We start from the raw sequence: 14,713 nt of genomic DNA, 5'->3' as shown, positions 1-14,713 counted from the left end.
CACCAAACCTGCCTGGGAGCTATGAGGGAACGGGCAGTTAGCATCATGCTCTCAAACAATTGCCTTCTAATGTTTTCTCTTACTCGTGAGTAAAAATCTTTGTTGTAGCTAAGTCGAAATGTCTCCTGAGTCTTACCAAATGTCATTTCATCATCCCTTCCTGCAATGTATAGTATTTAATTTGTCAACATGATAATTTATATTGACAGATTCTCTTGAATCTTTTTCCCATTCCCGGATAAACCCAGGTTAATTGTGTATATATTTTGATGTATTTTATTTGATATATTTATTTTACTTTGATATATATTTTGTATGTATTTTGATGCACTGCTGGATTTCATTTGCTCCCACTTAGAATATTGACATCTTATGAGTGAGATTACATAATAGTGTTATTTTTAACACTATATATACATATATATATACACATATATATATATACATATATATATATACATATATATACATATGTATATACATATACATATCATAGATATACATATCTATATGTATATATATATATCTATATATATATCTATATCTATATACATATTTGTATTGCAATTACCTGTTCTTTAAAACTGTATTGGGGTGTTTTGAATTGGAGATCTTTAATCACATTTCTAGTTCTATCTGTTGATTTTTCTTGTCTTTGAATTCTGCTTTGGACACAACAAGTTCAGAGTGCCCAGCATAGTTCCTTTAAGGAGACTTTTCAGCCATGTTGTACCGGTCACGATCCACATAAACGAGCATTCCAACATGGCCCCTCATTGAAAATCCTTCATTATGTGTTCTTGGGAATACTATGTTGGGAAGTCAGAGCTCCTCATCAGACTATTATGATCATACTTGTACATGTCTTTCTCCATATACTGGAAGTGGAGTTGTTTGGGTTTGGTCAGGGATATATGCTTGTGTTCAACTTTAATTCTTCTAAATACATTCCCAAACAAGTGTACCAACTGGCACTCCCACCAACAGTTGTATGAATGTTCTGCTTTCTCTATATCCTTGACAACATTTGGCATCAGTTTAAAACAATGTTTGCTACTCTGGTAGGTATCATGGTTTGCATTTCCTTTTTTTTTTTTTTTTTTCTGATTATTTATTAGCTGTTTGGATATTCTTGCAATTTCTCTACTCCTTGCTCCTGACATTGGATGCATTAGGTGTATCTGGTTTCACAAAGCATTTGTAAAACATGTAGGGCAGGATGTAACACCTGGGCAGTGATAGGCAGTGACTGTGTGTGTGTGTGTGTGTGTGTGTTCATCCCCCAGCAGACATGAGCTGGGTGATGGCTGTGGTGGAATCAATTTTATCTTTGCCTCTCTAGCTCCCAATATGGGCCATGACCCTTAGTTATTTGATGTAGTTAGGATATACTCAGCAAAAATCAGAATACCAAACTAGCTGAAGCAGTGAGGAAGTATACTGAGTCAAATAACAGGCTCTTGGGAGGAGAGGAGTTTCCAGAGATTTTTGATTCATCAGCAAAAGGAAATATTCAGAGACGCAGATTCTCTTCTGGTTTTTTTTTTTTTTTTAATTTTTTTTTTCCAACGTTTATTTATTTTTGGGACAGAGAGAGACAGAGCACGAGCGGGGGAGGGGCAGAGAGAGAGGGAGACACAGAATTGGAAACAGGCTCCAGGCTCTGAGCCGTCAGCCCAGAGCCTGATGCAGGGCTCGAACTCACGGACCGCGAGATCGTGACCTGGCTGAAGTCGGACGCTTAACCGACTGCGCCACCCAGGTGCCCCGATTCTCTTCTGTTTTTTACTATGCATTCCTCAGTGTTGACTAGGGTACCATGATGGCTGACAGAGTTTTAGACATTATATACAGGCATGACAATATTCAGGGCAAAGAGGATGAGAGATCATTTTTGTGACTTTTAGGAGCAAGGAACATTTCCCATTAGCCAACAGTGTATGTCTGCTTTTATCCTAATTGTTAAATTGGGTCACAGGTAATTTCTGAAATAATCACTGGTATTACTTTAAGTTAATCACAGACTCTTGAAGGTTTTATTTAAATAAATAGGTCAGGCTCAAAGATTTCATTATCTTTTTTTTTTTTTTTTTGAGAGAGCGAGCGAGCACAAGCAGGGGAGGGGGCAGAGGGAGAGAGAGAATCTTAAACAGATTCCACACTAGCCCAACATGGGGCTCAATCCCATGACCCTGTTATGACCTGAGCTGAAACCAAGAGTCAGACACTCAACTCACTGAGCCACTCAGGTGCCCCTTCATTATCTTTTTATGCATGTATGAAGAAAGAACCAGTGATCCTTTATTTTAACAATAACAAAAAATTTTACATGTATGCATGTCACAAAACAGATGACAATTTAAAATTAAATGTATATATTAAGACCACCAAACATAATCACAGACTAATCAGAGGTTTGCGTTTATTTCGCAAAGACAACAAAAATTCTGAAGTAGTCAATATTATTAGAACATTTACTAGTACTTTTTTATCATCTGATTTTTTTGTGTGTGTGCAGCTATGAGGGACAGGGGAGATATTAATGGTTTAACCTTGTAAAGTGTTTTTTTTTGTTCCCAGAGTCAGAGAAGCCTACTCTTTTAACTCCTGGAATTCTGTTAGTTTCAAGGATGAGAAGGTCAAGGTTGGCAATGTGGAAATGAAGTCAAAGGTGTAAGTAGAATTGGGGGGAATGTATTTGCTAAGTTTATTTTTATAGCACACAAACATAGTGCTAAATACAAAAGAAGGGTTATTCTGTCCCCTTTCCTATACAATGACTATTCAGAGAAAACTACATTTTTCATCTTCTTCTGTATTCTTGGGCAGATATTCTGTATAAAATAGCAGAATATATTGCCTCAGAGTAGACATTCAAGACTGAAAATATTCCATTAATGCCTCATAATTCAGTGTCACCCATATGCCATTATTATGGATTTCACCAATAAAAATTTTCATTCAGTTTACTTTTACTATTCCTGAGTGTTTACTGTGGAGGAAAGGGTCTACATTATCCTTGGCCACAATTTTTAAATATTATCCATTCTTAATGCTTTTTATGCCTGTTGCTCAAGAGATGTTGTGATTTCCTCTACCACCATCACTATGGTAATTTTCTTTACTTCTCTCCTATGTTGAATTTTTAATTTTCTTTCATTTATCTGGTGGAAAACCTCTAGTTGCTTTCTTAGAAGTGATTTTGAAATCATGTGGTTAAAAAAATTATTCTACCCTTCTGTTTCTAGTGTCTCCTTATTTGGGTCATATTGTGTTAAATTTATGCCTACGTATAAATGATTGCTTTTAAAAGTCTAGCTCTTGAGGTAAATGCCTGATGTCTAAGTGCTACACCAGACTTAGACCAATCCATTCCATTACCTGCCAGGCATTGTTCTCCCTACTGAATATAGTGCAGGGGTTGGCAGATTTGTTTCTGTAAAGGGCCTGACAGTCAGTATTGTAGTTTGTGAGCCACAGGGCCTTTTTTTGTTTTTAAATGTTTGTTTATTTCTGAGACAGAGAGAGACACAGCATGAGTGGGGGAGGGGCAGAGAGAGAGGGAGACACAGAATCCGAAGCAGACTCCAGGCTCTGAGCTGTCAGCACAGAGCCCAACGTGGGGCTCGAACTCACGAACTGTGAGATCATGACCTGAGCTGAAGTTGGTTGCTCAACCGGCTGAGCCACCCAGGCACCCCTTCATGGGGTCTCTACTTGATCACAACTACTGAGCTCTGAGGTTGTAGCATGAAAAGAAGCCATAGATGATATGTAAATGATTGGGTGTGGCTATGGTCCAATGACATTTGACAGGACATTGAATCTTAAAATTTTCAACTTCCACAAAGGACTGTCCTTTGATTTCTTCCAACACTTAAAAATGGAAAAACCCCAAGGGGCGCCTGGGTGGCTCAGTCGGTTAAGCGTCTGGCTTTGGCTCAGGTCATGATCTCACAGTTCCTGAGTTCAAGCCCCGCATCGATCTCTGTGCTGACAGCTTAGAGCCTGGAGCCTGCTTCGGATTCTGTGTCTTCCTCTCTCTCTGCTCCTCCCCCACTCATGCTCTGTCTCTCTCTCCTTCAAAAGTAAATAATTTTTTTTTTAAATGGAAAAACCCCATAACCTCAAAATGTAAAAACTGTTCTTACTCTGGTGATTGGCCATCGCCAAACAAAAAAAGACAGTGAGCCAGATTTGCCCCATAGGTCATAATTTTCTGACTCCTTTTAAAGATGAATAACTGAAAAGTCAACAATCATGCTGTAATGGACATTTTATTTGGCCTTTGGAGATGGACTTAGGAAAATCCAAATATAAATAAATATAAAATTACACATTATGATGAATGATAATGAAGAACAAGAAGGATTTTTTTTTGAGAACCAATGATGGGTGATCTTGATTTAAATATGGATATAAAAAAAAGGCCTGTAGGAGAAATTAATAAATACACTACAGTTTGAAAGATGAGAACACATTCCTATGGCAAAGACCAGGGGAAAGAGAATTCCTGGTACCACAAAGTCCCCAAGAAAAGAAAGTGCTCGAGACTCAGAGGAACCGGAGGAGGTTCAGAGATGTGGGAATATCAGTGCTGGGTGTTCACCTCATCCCCCTCCTCTGTGAAAGCTTAGTTCTGATTTAAATGTTTAAATGTCATTTGGCTGGATCCCCTTTCTTAAGAGTTCCCTTAGACAGCTTATGTGGGTCACTTACAGTAAATGGCAGAATTGCTGAGCCCTTGTATGCCTGAGATTTCTTTTGCTCTTTTATCAGTCTGGGTTCTCCAGAGAAACAGAACCAATAGGATAGATAGAAAGATAGAAAGAAAGATTAGATAGATGATAGGTAGGTAGGTAGGTAGATAGATAGATAGATAGATAGATAGATAGATGAAATCTGTAGAGTACTATATATGTATGTCAATCCATCTGTCTATCATCTATTGAACCAATAGGATGGAAAAAGAGAGAGAGGTAGGCAGTCCAAGAAGTCCCAAGATCTGAACTTGACAAACTGGAGACCCAGCAGAGTCAGTGATACATATATCACCATATACAGTGCCAGTTGGAGTTTGAAGGCTAAAGCTGATGATGGTTTAAGTTCCAATTGGAGTCTGAGTCAGAAAGCAGGAGGAGACTGATGTCCCAGCTTCAAAACAAACACAGAATTCTTTCTTATTCAGCTTTTTAATTCAATGCAGGCTTTCCCTGGCTTGGGTGTGGCCTCCTCACACAGGGGAGGGCAATCTGCTTCACTCAGTCCTGATTCAGGTGTTCATCCATACAAGACACCCTCACAGACACACCCAGAAATAGTGTTTAACCAAATACCTGAACACCTATGGCCTAGTCAAACTGGCAGATAAAATTAACCATCACAGCTGTGATATGATAGGGGGATTTTGGCTAAAGCAATAGATGCAATTCGTGTTCACCCTAACGATCATTGTCAGTTTTATTCCAGCGACAACATGCCTACCCCAAGGAGGGGGACTAAGTAAATTATGTTTATGCTTAATGTGTCTGGTGCAGTGCTAAAAGATTCATATAGTTAACCAATTTAAATCTAGCAACAAAACCCTGCATGTATGGTAATATATTGCCATTATAACAAAGAGGAAAAATAGAGCTTATGAAAGTTAAAAAACTTGTCCAAGGCCCACCAACTTCCAAGAGGGGGGACATGGATTTGAACTGAAATGGTTGTGGCTTAACCACTCTTTATATATAATCTTTGATTATACAAATATTAAAGAAGGAATTATTATCTTCCTAAGGATGAAGAAACTTGAATTTCAAATTTTTATCAACTAGTTAGAATTAGCCAGTGTCTAGTATCATATATACTCTTAAAAATGCTGTTTATATTACAGATTTATATTTTAGGGCACATCTACAATTATACAAAATTGGGGAGACCTATTTTTGTATGTAACCTGTTTTTTCTTATTTCTTGAAATGTTGTGACTATCAGCCATTATACCTCTACATAATTACTATTATTAACACCTGCCCAGATTCCCATTTTTAGAATACAATACTTTATTTGCCTATTCATAATTATTGTTTGCTAATATAATTAATCCTATGGAAAATAAATTTTTTTTCACTCTATCCATTACTGCGAAGTATTCTTTTATTTTTGTTTATTTTTTGTTTTTGTTTTTAATGTTTATCTATTTTGAGAGAGAGAGCACATGTGCACATTGTAGGAGTAGGGGTGGGGCAAAGAGAGAGGGAGAGAGAGAATCCCAGGAAGGTTCTATGCTATCAGCCTGGAGCCCAAACCTGGGCTTGATACCACAATCTCACAAACTGTGAGATCATGACCTGAGCTGAAATTAAGAGTTGGACGCTTAACTGACTGAACCACTCAGGTGGCCCTGAAGTATATTCTTTTAAATGGTTGCTGGATTAAAGAACATATTTTATTTTATTTTCATTTTCTTAGAACATACTTATTTTTTTTTAATTTTTTTAGAGAGGGAGAGAGAGAATTCATCATCAGGGGAGAGGGGCAAAGGGAAAGAGAATTTTAAGCAGGCTCCATGCTCAGCATGGAGCCCAATGCAGGGCTTGATCCCATGACCTTGGTGTCATGACCTGAGCTGAAATCAAGAGTCAGACTCTTAACCAACTGAGCCACCCAGGTGCCCCTAGGGCATATTTATTTTAAATAAGGACATAAAATACCCTCTAGGAAAGTTGTATATGGATTATTTTACACCAAATTAACTTGGAATTGATAGCACATAAAATTTATGGTACAATGGATATTATTTTTATAAAAGTTTGCCAGTTTTTAGGCTAATACGTAATATTTAGTAACGTTTCTACTCATGTCATAAATTTAGATATATTTTCGTGTACACATTTGTTTTATTAAATCTCCATTTATATCCTTAGCTCATTCTTTTTCATATCAGAGTGTTCATCTCTGTATTGCTGTACATAAGCTGCTTACTGAGGTGCCTGGCTGACTCAGGCATGTGACTCTTAATCTCAGGATTGTGAGTTTGCACCCCACATTAGGTATAGAGATTACTTAAAAATAAAATCTTTAGGGGTGCCTGGGTGGCTCAGTTAAGCATCTGACTTTGGCTCAGGTCATGATCTCACAGTGCGTGAGCTCAAGCCCGACATCAGGCTCTGTGCTGACAGCTCAGAACCTGGAGCCTGCTTCAGATTCTGTATCTCCCTCTCTCTCTGCCCCTCCCCTGCTCACACTCTCCCTCTCTGATGGATTACATGGTAATTCTATAATCTCTGTTGGATTATATGGTAATTCTATATTTAAAATTTTGAGGAATCATCATAGTTTTCCACAGCAACTGCACCGTTTTACATTCCTGCCAGCAATGCACAAATGTTGCTGTTTTTTAACGTCTTCATCAACCCTTGTTATTTTTTTTTCTTTTTAAAACATTTTTTTAATGTTTGTTTATTTTTGAGAGAGAGAGAGACAGAGTGCGGGGAGGGGCAGAGAGAGACAGAATCCAAGGCAGGCTCCAGGCTCTGAGCTCTCAGCACAGAGCCCAATGTGGGGCTGAAACTCACCAATCACAAGATCATGACCCAAGCCGAACTGACTGAGCCACCCAGGCACTCCTCTTTTTCTTTTTTTAAATAGTCATCCTGCTCAGGGTGAAGTGGTATCTATTTGTGGTTTCGATTTGCATTTCTTTAATGATTAATAATATTGATCATCTTTTCATGTGCTTTTTGGCCATTTGCATATCTTCTTGGGAGATACATATATTCATTTGCTCTTTTTAAATTGGGTTGTTGTTTTGTTGTAGAGTTGTAGTAATTCTTTATATATTCTGGATATTAATCTGCCAGATAGATAACCTGAAATATTTCCTTTGTTTCTGAGGGCCGCATTTTCACTATATTTATAGTAACTGTTGATATACAAAGGTTTTTAATCTTGGTGAAGTCCAACACATCTATTTTTTCTTTCCTGTGCTTTTAGTGTTATATCCAAGAAATCACTGTCAAATCCAATTTCATGAAGATTTCCTCCTATGTTTTCTTCTAAGAATTCTACCAGCTCTTAGTTTTGATCCATTTTGGGTTATTTTTTGTATATGGTGTGAGACAAGGGTCCAGCTTTATTCTTCTGCATGAGGGTATGCAGTTTTCCCAGCATCATTTGTTGAAGAGACTGTTCTTTCCCCATCGAATGGTCTTGGCCTCCTTGTCAAAATCAGTTGACAGTATAGTATATGGGTTTATTTATGGTCTCTCAATTCTGTTCTATTCATGTGTATGTCTATCACTTATGTCAGTAACAGTTTTGATGATAGCTTTGTAGTAAGTTTTGAAATCAGGATGTGTGAGTTCTCTAACTTGGTCAATCTTTAAACAACCCATATACATTTTATTCAGTGCTTGTTAAGTACATGGCTTTTATAATATGCTCATAAGATCAACATATTGATCATGCAATTTCTATCTGTTTGAACTTTTTACTGAGAGATGTGTTAAAATCTCCCACTATGTATATGGATTTGTCTGTTACTCCTTGTAGCTTCTAGCCTTGTTTTTGTCTCCAGGTCCATTCATTTTGTAACATCCCAAGTAGCCTCAGCATTATTGCCTTTTCAGTTAACTTTTTCATTTTTGCCCCAATGCAGATTTAATATTCTCAGATACTCAGCTCTATAACATTTATAGAATATCTATCAGCATTTGAGATAATTTTTCTATTTTACTGAGCATTTCCTGATGTTTTGTAGGATTTTTCAAGTTATCTAGTCTGCTCCAAATAGAAGTCTTCATATTATTTCATGAAGTCCTGCCAGACTCTGTTTGTTTTCAGTGCCTACCTACCTCTGCCCCCTTTACTCTTATTTCATAGCTCTTAGTTGTACGGCATTATAAGTGTCATTTTATTGGTCTTCCTTTCTAACTCAACAGGCAGATCTTTGAAGGGACATACATTTCAGATTCATCTCCGTGTCCTCAGTAGAAGAGCTATCTCTAGGTTAAAAGAAGGTTCTTGGTCCCAAAATCCTGACAGGAAATGAAATCACAAAGTGTCAGAGGTCATGATTGGAACTAATGCAAATTTAGTAAATAGTAGGCTCATGGAAGAAGTACTTAAAATATTTGTTTCTGGGCTAGGTGAGAGAAGGGCCAATCACATGTCTGAAGGGGATAATTTGGGTCTAAGAGTTCACAGGAGTATTTACTTATCCCAAGCTTTAGGGCAAAAACCTTCATCCTTACAGTGCCCAGGACTTACGTCATGTATCTGGTTCTGTCAGGAATTAAGGTCAGGAAAGATTAAGGACAAACATCCTAGCCTAGACCTCAATCCTCAGACTGTTCTTTGGGTCTAGTTTCAATTCTACCCTTTGTAAGGAAAATTGTAACCCCTTTCTGCAAATTTTGAATGAATCAGGATATGGCATCTAATAGGCTAGAGTTCTGTCTCCACTCTTGAAAGAACCTAGGGTTCCCGAGGTTGGAGGTAGCAGTCCAGATTTGTGAAGTGTGAGTTGCAGAATGGAATTACTGTAAATTGCCTAATTAGGAGGGATAAGTCAGCACTGTTCATTCATGGATTGTAGCTCCTCTTTCTCCACCTGCTTCAAAGCAGTTTTCTGTTTCAACTTCCCAAAGATAGACATGGGGGAATAATCAGTTTAAAAGCCAAGGATAGCAGGCTTTGATAATTCCACTATCTTCTGCTAATGCTCACTGCTTATGTTTCCCAAGCTTAGAAGCATTTATTTTACTTAAGTTCCTATTTTACAGTGTTCTATAAATTATCTTAGCTCCTCTTCCCCAAGGAAGGTCTCAAATAACAGCCACTAATGCCTTTTCCTCCAAAGTTCATGTAGTCTTCCAAAATGTCATTTGGCACTATTTGAATTGTTAAAAAAAGCAGAAAAGCATGTCCCTAAGGAGGGAAATATCAGTGTCTCACCCTTGCAGGTATTCTGAATTTTTGATGAGGTGGGAATAAACACTTACGTGGGAATATTTATGTAAAATCTTTGCTCTGTTTTTGGTTGAGGGGAGATAGGAACATGTGATAGCTGTTTTTAGTATACAACAACCTGGGTGAATCAGTAGAGATTATGTTCGGCTTTAAGACAGAGACAGAACGACTGGCTCAAACAGGAAAATTTTTCTGTCACCTAGAATTCTGGAGGTGGCAGTCTAAGCCTGGTTTTGTGGCTCTGCTCCAAAGTCCTCCAAACCATTTTATCCAAATCCAGGCAGCAGAATGGAGACACGGAGTAAGGAAGAAAGGGAGATAGCCAGGCGTGTTTAAGGAAGATTTCCCCAAACTGCCACACAATCTCAATGGTCTCCAGTTGGCCATAACAGAAGATCCATAATAAGGCAGGGGAATCATCATTCTGAGTTATGCACATAAGCAAATAAAGAAATGGTCATTATTTTATTATGGAAGAAAGTGGATGAATATAGGAGATAATTAGCACACTTGGCCCTAATTCAAATACGGACTATGGAAACTATCTTCTTGGATACCAGTATTGAACAAAAACGCTAAGGAGTAAATAATTGAGGGGTGCCTGAGTGACTCAATCGGTTAAATGTCCGACTTCGGCTCAGGCCATGATCTCATGGTTTGTGGGTTTGAGCCCCGCATTGGGCTCTGTGCTGACAGCTCAGAGCCTGGAATCTGCTTTGGATTCTGCGTCTCCGTCTCTCTGCCCCTCTCCCACTTGTCCTCTGTGTGTCTCCCTCTCTTAAAAATAAACATTAAAAAAAAAATTTTTTTTAAATAATTGAAATGGGAGTTTACAGGTACACGTACAGTGTTTAAGTTTTTCTGGGGGCGCCTGGGTGGCTCAGTTGGTTGAGCATCCAACTTCGGCTCAGGTCATGATCTCACGGTTTGTGAATTCGAGCCCCGCACCGGGCTCTGTGCTGACAGCTCAGAGCCTGGAGCCTGCTTCGGATTCTGTCTCCTTCTCTTTATGCCCCTCCCCACTTGTGCTCTGTCTCTCTGTCTCTCAAAAATAAACAAATGTAAAAAAAAAAAAAAAAAAAAAAAGTCTTTCTGGAATTTTTGGTCTCTTACATCCCATTATGTCCTGCTAATTCTACTTAACATATGAAAATTTTTTGACTTTTTTTCCTACCATCACAGCTGTAGTGAATCTTCCTTATATGCAGCCTGGATTATTGCAGTCCCTAGTAATATTGGACAGATACTTTGTATTCAGTTTTTCCTGATGCTCCTCTCATTCCTGTCCTATATCCAATACATACTATATGGCCACCCAATTGAACTTTCTAAGACACAAGGCTAGTGTAACTGAGAAATTGATTTAAACTTTATCTAATTGTAGGTAATTTAAATATACAAACAAAAGCAGTATAGGGGCAACTGGCTGGCTCAAAGAGTGTGCAACTCTTGATCTCTGGGTCATAAGGTCAAGCCCCATGTTGGGTGTAGAGATTACTTAAATGAATAAATAAAACTTTTTTAAAAAGCAGTTTTGACATATTTTGCCATTACTGACAACTTTATTGTTTTGGAAGGACTACATTTCACTTCAACCACTGCATAGATCTTATTTTTGTATTATAATGTACATGTCCTGTGTAGATGTTGTTTCTAGTGTTACACGTAATCACATCACTGATGTAGCTGATGTCAAGCCATCGATGGGTTTATTTGGGTATTTTATGAAGACAACGTGAGTTGCAGTGATATGAAGGAAATAATAATTGGCAATTAAATATAAATACTACTTTAATCATAATTAAATTATTCTAGGTTAAATAAATATGTATGAATTTTAAAAGTTAAAATGAAAGCATACTAATGGCCTGTAGTCAAATGGAAGCCAGTACTCTGGCCAGAGTAGTAAAACATAAGAGGCTGGAAGAAGTGCTATGAATTTCACCATAAATGCCAATTGCAATTTGCTGTGAACAGAGCAAACAAACAAAAAATTTTTGAAAATTTTTTGGAAAAAAAATTGATGAAAATTTTCCTTTCAATAACCAAAAAGGAATAGATAAAATCACTTACCTGGAAGCAGCATTAAATGGGCAATCAAAATATTTAAATAACTTTGAAACATAATCTGAGCTTATAACTGTGTGTAGCTATAAAATGGCTTTGTGTCTTACACACAAAATATCAATTTTCAGATGGAAATATAGAAAGATAAATTATCTTAGTTATGGAGTTTTGTTAGGATATGAAGACTAAACATTATATTTTATAAAAAAAAAAAAAGGGGCACCTGAGTGGCTCAGTTGGTTAAGCATCAACTTCTGCTTAGGTCATGATCTCACAGTTCGTAGGTTCGAGCCCCATGTTGGGCTCTGTGTTGACAGCTCAGAGCCTGGAGCCTGCTTCGGATTCTGTGTGTCCCCCTCTTTGCCCCTCCCTGGCTCACGCTCTGTCTCTCTCTCAATAATAAATAAAAACATTTAAAAATTTTTCAAGTAAAAAAATTTTTTTTAAATTAAGGCACCAGTCAACTGCTCATAAAAGATCTTTCTAACAATATTAAAGATTAATTCAAAATTAGTAAAGCTACATATATTCTTCTTTAGTTTTTTTTTTTTTTTCAACGTTTATTTATTTTTGGGACAGAGAGAGACAGAGCATGAACGGGGGAGGGGCAGAGAGAGAGGGAGACACAGAATCAGAAACAGGCTCCAGGCTCCGAGCCATCAGCCCAGAGCCTGACGCGGGGCTCGAACTCACGGACCGTGAGATCGTGACCTGGCTGAAGTCGGACACTTAACCAACTGCGCCACCCAGGCGCCCCTATTCTTCTTTAGTTTTTAGGTGAGTTGTACAATATGAAATATTGCCAAATTAACACTCTGGGTACATTTTGTTTCAAAGACTTCCAAATCAAATAGAAATGTTGTCAATTTTCAGCCTACAAAATTAGATTCATACCATAGATAATTAAAAATCTTCTATATATGTCAAAAAAAGAATTTCCTCTAGATATGAAAAAAAATAACTTCTATTACAATAGGTGGTGCTCCAGCCATGCTGTTAAAATGTGGACTCCTTGGAATTTTAAGGTAAGAGCCTAATGTCTCCCTAATTGACTTGCTTCCCAGTATGAAAAGTATGCTGGCTTGGTATATACATGTAAATGTTATGAATCATTGTCATTTATGGAGCTGTTGAAAGAAACAGAAAACAATGAATTTATTTATCTTATGTTTTTTGCCAGTGCTCATTGGTTGAATGGTGGAAGAGTTATACAAAGATTTACGGTACTTTCAACTCTGAGGCTTTCTTTAAAAAAAAAAAAAATACTTGGGGTGCCTGGGTGGCTTAGTCGGTTAAGTGTCTGACTTTGGCTCAGGTCATGATCTTGTGGTTTGTGACTTTGAGCCCCTCGTCGGGCTCTGTGCTCTCTCAGTCTCTCTCTCTGCCCTTTCCCCACTTGTGCTCTCTTTCTCTCTCTCAAAAATAAACATTTAAAAAAATTTAAAAATACTTGGCAAATATTTCATAATCAAGACCCCAAAATGACAGTGTGATTTGCTTTCTCACAAGTATCACACTGCATTTGAACAAACAAAATCTGAAATTCCAAGGAAAGGAAAAACTGTTTTTATGACTTAGCTAAAAGGGTAGGAATATTTACTGAAAGTGATACTTTTCATAAGTTAATACTAATTTTACTAATTTTCCTATCATGAATTGATATATGAAAGATTTTCTTCAGAATCAAAAGCATTGTCAAAATATGCAATTAAGAAACAGGAAATCTTAGTAAGGAAATAGAAGCTATAAAAAAAGCACTAAATGAGGACTATAGGACTAAAAAGTGCAACATCTCAAATTTAAGACTTGATAGATAAGCTTAACAGCATAATTGAAATGAAGGGAAAAAGAATCAGTGAATTTGAAGATAGAGTAATAGAAATTATCCAATCTGAAAAACAAAAACAGTTGAAGAAAACAGAACAAGTGACCTGTGGAATAATATCAAAAGATTTAACATGAGTACTTGGAATCCCAGAAGGAGAGGCAAGGGCAGAAAAAAAAAATCTGAATATGGATAAAAGTTTCTGGAATCTGGGGAAAGGCATTAGTGTACAGAGTTCAGAGGCTCAGAGAACTCCAAACAGGAGTAACATAAAACCATACCTAGACCAGCACAGTCAAACAGATGAAAAACAGATAATGAGAAAATCTTGAAAACATGCAAAGAGAAATGACACAGAAGGAAAATAATTCAAATGACTTCTCATCATAATCTATGGAGGCCAGAAGTCAGCGTTACAATATCTTTTTCAAAATACACAATAAAACCCATAAATCTATTTTAAGAAAAATACCCCTTCAAGAACAAAGGCATTCAGTAAAAGAAACTGAAAATCCATCACCAGCAGATGTGCACTCCAAGAAATGCTAAAGTTCTTTAAGGTGAAGGAAAATGATACCACATGGAAATTCAGACCATTGGGAATTGGTAACTGGGAATAATGAGGAGCATGGGGAAAGGTAAATATATGGATAAATACAAAATATGAGGAGTTTTGGGGGGGGTCTTAATTTCTTTAAAATAATAACCAATTTAAATTTCAAGTGGAATGCCAATGTGACTTTCCGTGGATTACTAATTGCAAAGAAAAAATGTACCAGTACAACGGAGAGAAATGGTGATCAATACATGAACCAAGAGACCAAACATAGTTTCACTGGTATGCCAACTGATATTTTATAATAT

The 14,713-nt window shown here is 37.3% G+C and overlaps 1 long non-coding RNA gene across 2 annotated transcripts in view; it reads left to right on the top strand.

Moving 5' to 3' along the window:
• Window positions 1-2,143: 2,143 nt before the first annotated feature.
• LOC109494782 overlaps window positions 2,144-14,713 on the top strand; it is a 34,639-nt gene continuing 22,069 nt past the window's right edge. The window contains exons 1-2 of one of the 2 annotated variants that reach the window (XR_006590199.1): window positions 2,144-2,673; window positions 13,001-13,049. This is a non-coding gene — a long non-coding RNA (uncharacterized LOC109494782). Of the gene's footprint in view, window positions 2,674-13,000; window positions 13,314-14,713 lie in introns of those variants that run through there. The other variant, XR_002149830.3, reaches the window with a different exon arrangement.

The sequence above is a fragment of the Felis catus genome, chromosome E2 (genome assembly GCF_018350175.1).
Source record: "Felis catus isolate Fca126 chromosome E2, F.catus_Fca126_mat1.0, whole genome shotgun sequence".
NCBI lineage: Eukaryota > Metazoa > Chordata > Mammalia > Carnivora > Felidae > Felis > Felis catus.
The sequence above is the reverse complement of the archived record's forward strand: the minus strand, read 5'-3'. Positions and strand labels throughout refer to the sequence as shown.